The 9199-nt window shown below is 37.9% G+C and overlaps 1 long non-coding RNA gene across 1 annotated transcript; it reads right to left on the reverse strand.

The window, feature by feature from the left end:
- Positions 1-608: 608 nt before the first annotated feature.
- On the reverse strand, positions 609-6685 carry LOC122486514. Its single transcript, XR_006298175.1, has 3 exons — positions 6676-6685; positions 6479-6482; positions 609-720 (listed from the first exon to the last, which is right to left on the reverse strand). It is a non-coding gene; the product is annotated as an uncharacterized LOC122486514 (long non-coding RNA).
- Positions 6686-9199: the final 2514 nt, after the last annotated feature.

The raw sequence follows: 9199 nt of genomic DNA on the forward strand, positions 1-9199 counted from the left end.
CACACATATAATTCCATTGCATGCATATATCTCTATACATTTATTTGTTGATGGACACTGGGCTACTTGTATAAACTGACTTTTGTAAATAATGCTGCAGTAAGCATAGGGTTGTATATATACTTTTGCATTAATGTTTTCATATTCTTTGGGTAAATATCCAGTAGTGCAATTCCTGGATTATAGGGTAGTTCTATTTTTAATTTTTTAAGGAGCCTCCATAGTGTTTTCCACAGTGACTGCAATAGTTTGCATTTACACTCACAGTGCACAAGGGTTCTTTTTTCTCCACATCCTCACCACCCCTTTTTGTTTCTTGTGTTTTTAATTTTGGCCATTTTGACAGGTGTGAGGTGATATCTGATTGTAGTTTTGATTTGCATTTCCCTGATGGTGAGTGATGAGCATCTTTTCATGTGTCTGTTGGCAATCCGTATGTCTTCTTTGGAGAAATGTCTGTTCATGTCTTCTGCCCATTTTTAAATAGGATTATTTGTCTTTTGGTGTGTGTTGAGTTGTATCAGTTCTTTATATATTTTGAATTCTAACCTTTTATCATATATGTTATTTACAAATATCATCTCCCATTTAGTAGGTTGTCTTTTAGATTCATTGTTTCCATTGCTGTGCGTATGCTTTTTATTTTAATGTAGTCTCAGTAGTTTATTTTTGGTTTTGTTTCCCCTGTCTCAGGAGATATATCTGGAAATATGTTGCTATCTCCAGTACCAAGGAAATTACTGTGTGTGCTCTCTTCTAGTATTTTTATGGTTTAAGATCTCACATTTAGGTCCTTAATCCATTTTGAGTTTATTTTTGTGTATGGAGTGAAAAAGTGGTCAAGTTTGATATTTTACATGTAGCTGTCCAGTTTTCCCAACACCATATGTTAAAGAGATTATCTTTTTCCCATTGCATATTCTTGCCCTATTCATCAAGACCATAAAATCTTTAATTGACCATAAAATCTTGGTTTATTTCTGAATCTCTTTTCTGTTCTTTAGATCTACATGTCTATTTTTTTGCCAGTATCATACTGTTTTGATGACTACAGCTTTGTAATATAACTTCAGATCTGGAATTGTGATCCCTCTAGCTTTGTTTTTCTTTCTGAAGATTGCTTTGGCTCTTCAGGGTTTTTTTTTTTTTTTTAGGATTATTTGTTCTAGTTCTGTAAGAAATGCTATTGGTATTGTGATAGGGACTGCATTATATGTGTAGATTGCTCTGGGTAGTATATACATTTCAATGATATTTGTTCTCCCAGTCCATGAGCATGGAATATTTTTCCATTTGTTTGTGTCATCTTCAGTGTCTTTCATCATTGTCTTATAGTTTTTAGTGCATAGGTCTTTTACCTCCTTGGCTAAGTTTATTCCTAAGTATTATATTAGTTTTGGCACAGTTTTATGGGATTATTTTCTCAGGGTTTTTTTTTTTTCTGCTGCTTCATTAGTAGTGTGTAAAAAATGCATCTCATGAATAAATTTCACTTCATCATGGTGAATCATTTTTATAATGTATTGTTGGATTTGTTTTGCTAATATAGTGTTGGGGATTTTTGCATCTAAGTTCATCAGAGATACTGGTCTGTAGCTCTTTTTTTTTGTACTATTTATCTAGTTTTGGTATCAGTGTAATGCTGGTCTCATAGAATGAATTTGGAAGCCTACTTTTCTCTTCCATTGTTTTGGAATAGTTTCAGAAGAAGAGGTATATTAACTCTTTAAATGTTTGGTAGAATTTGTGAAGCCATCTGGTTTTGGACTTTGTTGGAAGTTTTTGATTACTGATTCAACTTTTTTGCTAGTAATTGATCTGTTCAAATTTTCTATTCCTTCCTGATTCTGTTTTGGGAGGTTATCTCTTTCTAGGAATTTATCCATTTCTTCTAGATTGTCCAATTTGTTGGCATATAATTTTTCACACTATTTTCTTACAATCCTTTGGTTGTTATTTCTCCTCTTTCATTTCTGATTTTGTTTGAGCCCTGTTTGTCTCTCTTTTTATTTATTTATATATTTTTTTAAAAAATCTTTTAGAGTTTATTTATTTTGTGAAACCGAGAAAGAGAGAGCACGAGCAGGGGAGGGGCAAAGAGAGAGGGACAGAGAGAATCCCAACCAGGCTCCATGCTGTCAGCACAGAGCCCAATGTGGTGCTCAATCTCATGAACTGTGACATCCTGACCTGGAAATCAAGGCTGGCCACTCAACCAACTGAGCCACCCAGGCGGCTCTATCTATCTATCTCTATCTATCTATCTATCTATCTATCTATCTATCTATCTATCTATCTATCTAAAGTCTGGCTAAAGGTTTCACAATTTTGTTGATCATTTCAAAGAACCAGATCCTGGTTTCATTCATTTGATTTGTTCTATTGCCCCCCCCCCCGCCCTTTTTTTTGGTCCCTTTGTTTTCCATATCATTTATTTCTGCTCTAATCTTTATTATTTCCTTCCTTCTGCTGTTTTTTTTTCCTTATTATAACTCCTTAAGATTAAAGTTAGGTTTTTTATTTGGGATTGTTCTTGCTTCTTGAGGTAGGCCTGTTTTTCTGTGAAATTCCCTCATGGGACAGCTTCCATATCTCAAAGATTTTGGACTATTATATTTTAATTTTCATTTGTCTCCATGTATTTTCTTGGATTTCTTCTGATTTCCTGGTTGACCCATTCATGGTCTAGTAGCATGTTATTTAACCTTCATGTATTTGTGTTCTTTCCAGAATTTTCCTTGTGGTTTATTTCTAGTTTCATAGTGTTGTGGTCAGAAAAGATGCATGGTATGACTTGGATCTTTTTGAATTTGTTGACACTTGTTTTGTGACCTGATATGTGATCTGTGCTGGAGAATGCTACATGTGTACTTGATAAGAATATGTATTCTGCTGTTTTAGGATGGAATGTTCTAAATAAATCTGTTGAATCCATCTGGTCCAATGTGTCATTCAAAGCCATTGTTTCCTTGTTGATTTTCTGTTTAGATGATCTATTGATATAAGTGAAGTGTTAACATCCCTACTATTATTGTATTACTATTGATCACTTCCTTTATGTTTATTATTAACTGCTTTATATATTTGAGTGCTCTCAGATTTGGAGCATAAATATTTACTATTTGTTATATCTTCTTATTGGATTTTTCCATTTGTGATATACAGTGTCCTTCTTTGTCTCTTGTTACAGCCTTTGTTTTAAAGTCTATTTTGTCAGATGTAATTACTGCTACCCTGGTTTTCTTTTCACTTCCATTTGCATGATATATGCATCTCCATCCCTTCACTTTCAATCTGTATGTGTGTTTAGGTCTGAAATGAATCTCTTGTAAGCATATGGATAGGTCTTGGGTTTTTTTTGTATCCATTCTGTCACAGTATGTCTTTTGATTAGAGCATTCAGTCCATTTACATTCAACGTAATTATTGGTAGGTGTGTATTTATTGCCATGTTGTTACTTGCTTTATGGTTGTTTTTTCGTTCTTCTCTGTTCCTTTCTTTTGTTTTCTTTTCTCATGGTTTGCTGACTTTCTTTAGTGATATACTTAGATTCCTGTCTATTTTTGCATATATTACTGGTTTTTGATTTGTGGTTACCATTAGTTTTGTATATAATATCTTCTGCATATAGCATTTTATATTAAGTTGATGGTCACTTAAGTTTGAACCCATTCTCTACTCCTATCCCCACTCCAACCCGTGTTTTAGGTATATGGTGTCATTCTTTACATCCTTATATTTTCTAAGTCCCTTGACTGATTTTTACAGATACACTTCCTTCCTTCCTTCGTTATTTATTTTCACTGATTTTGTGCTTCCTACTTTTCTTACTCTTATTAATGTTCCTTTTTTTACACTCCAAGAGTCCCTTTAACATTTCTTGTAGGGCTGGTTTAGTGGTCATGAATTCCTTTAACTTTTGTTTTTCTGAGGAACTCTATCTCTCCTATTCTTAATAATAGCCTTGCTGTGTATAGAGTGTTTTTACCTACAGATTTGTTTCCATTGTGTACTTTGAATATACCATACCACTCCCTTGCGGCCTGCAAAGTTTCTGCTGAAAAATCAGCTTATAGCCTTAGGAGATTTTCCTTGTATGTAACTTTTTTTTTCCCCTTGCTTTTAAAATTCTCTCTTTACACTGATTTTTGGCATTTTAATTACTATGTGTTGGTGTGAACCTCCTTTGGTTGGTTTTGTTTTGGGATGCCTGTGCCTCCTGGCTCTAGGTTTCTGTTTCCTTTCCCAGATTCAGGAGCTTTTTAGGTATTATTTCTGCAGAGAATAAATTTTTCTGCTCCCTTTTCTTTCTCTTCTCCTCCTGAGGTTTCTAGAACGTAAATGTTATTGTGCTTGATGATGTCACTGAGTTTCCTGAGGTTATTCTCTTTTTGCATTATTTTTTGCTCACCTGTTCAGCTTGATTACTTTCCATTACACTGTCCTTCAGGTTGCTGATTCAATCTTCTGCTTCCCCTAGTCTACTATTTATTTCCTCTAGTTTATTTTTAATTTTATTTATTATGTTCTTCATCTCAATTGGTTCTTTTTAATCTATTTCTTAAGGATCTCACTGATGTCCCCCACTCTTGAATCAAGTCCAGTGAGTATCTGTATGATCATTATTCTCTATAAGACATATTACTTATGTCCAGTTTGTTTAGCTCTCTTGCTTTGATTTTGTCCTGTTCTTTCATTTGGGACATACTCTTTTGTCTCCGCATTTTGTCTCATTCTCTGTGACTGTTTCTCTGTATTAGGAAAGTTAGCTTCTTCTCCCGCTCTTGCAAGTAGTGGCCTTATGAAAACAAAGAGTTCCTGTCGTGTCCTGCAGTGCGGTGTTTCCTTTTCACCGTAACCTGGCTTTATGGCAGTTTCTCCTACATGTGTTGTGTGTACCCTGCTATTGTTGCTGAGCCACTCTTTCCCTCAGTAGTAGTGTCTCTCTTTGCCTGCTGTGGGCGGTGTTTGGTCCCCGTGATGTAGTGGGCCAGTCTGGGACTGTGTTGGTCTTGAGTCAGACCACATGTTTGCAAGATGCAGTAGCATCCGGCCACAGGGCACTTTCCCTGGGCTGTCCCGTGAGACACCTGCATTGGTGGTCGGGGCCTGCCGTCAGACCAGTTGTCTGCCCCTAGCCCACTGCTGGGGCTGTAGTCTGGATGACCGGCATGTGTTTATCAATCCCTCCCTCCAGCAAAAGAGTCTTTTTGGATTGGTGTTTGCCCCTGCTTCCACACTGCCAAGCTCATGGTATTGGCTTTGAATGGGCTTCAGCCAAGAGAGTATCGGAGTGGGTGGATCTGCAATGTGTGAGGGGTGGAGTGTGCAATGTTGGCATGATCATCACTGGTCCTCTGTGAAACGATTCCTGCAGGGCTGGGACTGGGGCACGCCTGGCTGGACGGAGCAGAGCCATCAAAGTTGGGGGGGGCACACCAGCAGTGTTAGCAAGTTAGTTAGTGAATGTCAGCTCTGTGCTGGTTCCTGCAAGTGGCCATGTGTTCAGGGGCTGTGGGTGGGGCAGGGGTGGGGTAGGCAAATGGCATCTGCCAACTGTTTTGTTGGAGGAGTCCCCCAAAGACCATGTCCGTCCAAGACATGTTCTGAGATGAGTAAACAACTCTCCCTCTAGTATGCCCCAGGCAGTTTTCAAACTGCTACTTCTATGCTTTATCTCTGTGGGCTATTAGCTGGGCTGTCTTTTTAGGGGATGGGGCCTCAGTTTTCTCTCCCAGGGAGGAGACTGCTGATTTTTTAAATTCCTGTTGGTTGTAATAACTGTGAAATTCACCCCATGTGGTTTCCAAAGCACACGTCATGAGGATTTGTCTTCCCAGTGAGGGTTCTGGGGCTTGAGGGTTTTTTTTCTCTCCCCTCTCCCTGCCCACAGCATCCCTCCCTTCTATGGACAATCCAGTGGGTTCATTTAGCTCCCATAATATACCCAACTTTCCTATTCTCTTCTATGTAGCCTCTTCTCTACATTTAGTTGTGGAGTTTATTCTGTCAGTTTTTGCATTGATTTGTGGGTTACTTACCCCGACGTGACTGTTATCTAGTAGTAACCATGTGACGAGTTGAGCGTAGGGTCTTCCTATCCACCATCTTCCTAGAAATCTCTATCTGGGACACTATTATATTAAAGTATTATTTGTTTATATGAAGTTAAAATAGGTGTACCATATTTGTATTTGCTTATCTGGTAACCCTACCCTAGGGACATGCCAAGAGTCAAGCTTGACAGAGGATGAGATACTAAATTGATTCTTCTAAGATAGTGACTGTGAGTTTCCTTTGAAATAAAAATATGTAAGTGAATCATAGAAACTCTACTTTATCTAGTCATATCAGGCAGTAGTGGGTACAAATGGAGCTACATAAAGAATAATCATCATCATTTCTGTGGCTTATGCCCCCCCCCCTTTTTTTGGCTTATGCCCTTAATGATAAACTTCCAGGTTTATGAAGAACAACAGCCCTCCTCCATTAGCACCTTTCCACACACACCACATGCTGGTTGACTGGTACTTAGAGCTTTTTTCTCACCCGATGTCCTGATGCTGTTCCTCACTTGCTCTCAATGTCACTAATTTTCACCACCCATGAAAGTCGCCTCATCACCACCACTGCTGCTGGTGCTCACGTACTGACATCTAAGACAAAACCCTCACGATGTCAAAGCAATACTGCATGTCCTAGAGGCTCTATTGTACCACAACAATAAAAAAAAAATGCCTCACACATTCCAGATACGAGGAGAAATTTTCTGCCTCTTCAGATTCCCACATTGCCCTATGGCCATCTAAACAGCCCTCTTGCTGCCCCATGATTTACAAAGCAAGGACTTTGTTCTGCTTCAAGCCCTCAAGTATCTCTCCAGGCATAATCTGTGATGCCAGTCCCTTAGGGAGATTCCATGATGCCTTTTCAACATGGCCGTCCATACGCGCTCCTTTGCGCTTTTTTCACACACATCCCTAGCTCCCTCTAAGCCTTCGTAAAAATCACCTCACCAAAATTACTCCACTAATTTTTGCAGCAGCTCATTTGAAGGTTGGGAACACTTTTATAAACAGAAATAAATTTCAAGCAATTTCTAACCAGTTGCTATACTTTTGAATATTCAACAACAAAAGATTAACATTCTTTAACATGCTGAATTTATATGAGCGCCAGCTGAAGCAATAGTCTCTCAAGGGTCACAGCTGCCTAATATCATTTTCTGGAATTGGAAGGTGTCCTGGTCACCTCAGATTTTACATACAGACATAGTTCATTCCAGGTCATTCATTCACTCGCCAAATGTTTAATGAGGACTTTTGTATGAAAGGTTCTACCAGCAAAGCAAGGAAATACATGACAGTTTTTTTTTCCTTTAAAGCTCTTGTCTCTGTCTACTCGTCCCACCTTACCCTAAGTTACTCAGTCATTATACTTTGTGTCAGAGGAGAAATATGATTGCATGACAGCAAAGAAGTGAGAGACTTTTTTTCTGGCCTTTTAAAGTTCCCAAATCTGTTCACACTAGGGAGCTAAGATGAATACACATTTTTAAGGAGGGTTTAAAGATGGTAAAACTGGGTAGGGTTAGATAGCATTCCCTCCCTCCCCAGTTCCGTCCCCTAAATATTTGCTGTGTTAGGAGTATAAATTAAGCAAAAAGAAATAATAAAATGTAGTTTAGACGTTGTTGGGTCCCAAAAGAGAAGATCTGGCAAAAAGAAAATACATAAATTTCTGCCTAAAATTCATCTTGCTACTTATGATGATCATAAAATGTGGCATATAAATTTTGGCAATTTTGAGTGACGGATGACTTTAACAAGATTTGATGTCAGGACAACGGGATTAAATTCTGTCAGAATCTATGCCAGAAGCTATGATCAGCTCACTTATAACTTTTTTTTTTGTCCTGGAATCCTTACCTCTGCTGTGACTGGATCAGAAAATTTAGAGAGGATAAATTCCTTTATTGTATAATTTCTTCAGTTATTGGCCTTTCCTATCTTGGTCCATCTTAAGATATTTTATTTCCCAGTGAAACATTTTGAGAGGACAAGAGATTGAAAGTTGCCTATCTAGGGAAAAAACAGTGACCACTGGGAAAATTTAGAAAACCTTGATACTTCAGGAAAGAATTAAGAATTAAGGACGTTTCAGTGAGGAGAATTAAAGAGGAAAATGTTGGGCTGACCACTCTGTCCAGTCTAAAATTCTGTTATTTTTGTGGCAAAATCACGAGATTTACAGTGATTATCAGAATATGTCAGCAACTACAAATTGGGGATACAACACAACTGCGAATCCACTATTTCTGGTAAGATTTAAGCATATAAGTATTTCCCGTTATTACATTTCTCATTATATTCCTTAATAAGAATGGCACAAGTGAACGTCTATAATTTGTGGTCCTCCCACCTCTTCTCCTTTGTCAAGAATCTGTCTAGGAGTCAAGAGATTTTCATATTCCCGGTGAATTTCTCTTTGTGCTTTTCATATCATTAGAAATTACCAGAAGTTCCCACTAGCTGATATTAAGGCACTTATCTGAAACTATTCAAGTGATAAATGGCAGGTCATTGTTAACACAGAAGGGGTTTCGAAATCCATCTTCTCAAGTGCTACGTTAATCAAATTGCTTATCCTCATGTGAACCTAAGATCAATCCTCTAGACGCTCTCCTCCTTCAAAGAGAGAAGGATAACTCTGAATGGATGGCGCCAGGGATGAATGTGCCTGGCGAGAAAGAGCAGTAGAGAGGAATATGGGAAAGGAATTAAGGACACAGTTACCACAGCCAACGACAGTTGTCTCACTTCGGGAAAGTCACTCCTAGTATTTGGGTGGTTGATGTGTCTTTGGCATACCAAAAGGAAGATTTGACCGCATCACAGGCTTGCTTAAAATCCTTCATAGGCTCTTGGATAATGTCAAATGAGTAACAGATAAAATTAAACTCTTTAGTGGAATTTTCCTCTCTGCGTTCATTTTGTAACATTTTTTTTTCTTAGGATTTCCTTTATGGTCTACCTAATTTACATTTTAATTTTTATTTCGCACTACTCTCTTCTAGTCTACAGTTCTGCCATGTCTTGGCGGTTCTCAGATTTTCCACAAGCCCAAAATCACTTAGAAGAAAAGTTGTTTCAAAGGACAAAGAAATGCTAGTGAATGAGGTAGAATTAAAGGAGGAAA

The sequence above is a fragment of the Prionailurus bengalensis genome, chromosome A2 (genome assembly GCF_016509475.1).
Source record: "Prionailurus bengalensis isolate Pbe53 chromosome A2, Fcat_Pben_1.1_paternal_pri, whole genome shotgun sequence".
Classification (NCBI taxonomy): Eukaryota; Metazoa; Chordata; class Mammalia; order Carnivora; family Felidae; genus Prionailurus; species Prionailurus bengalensis.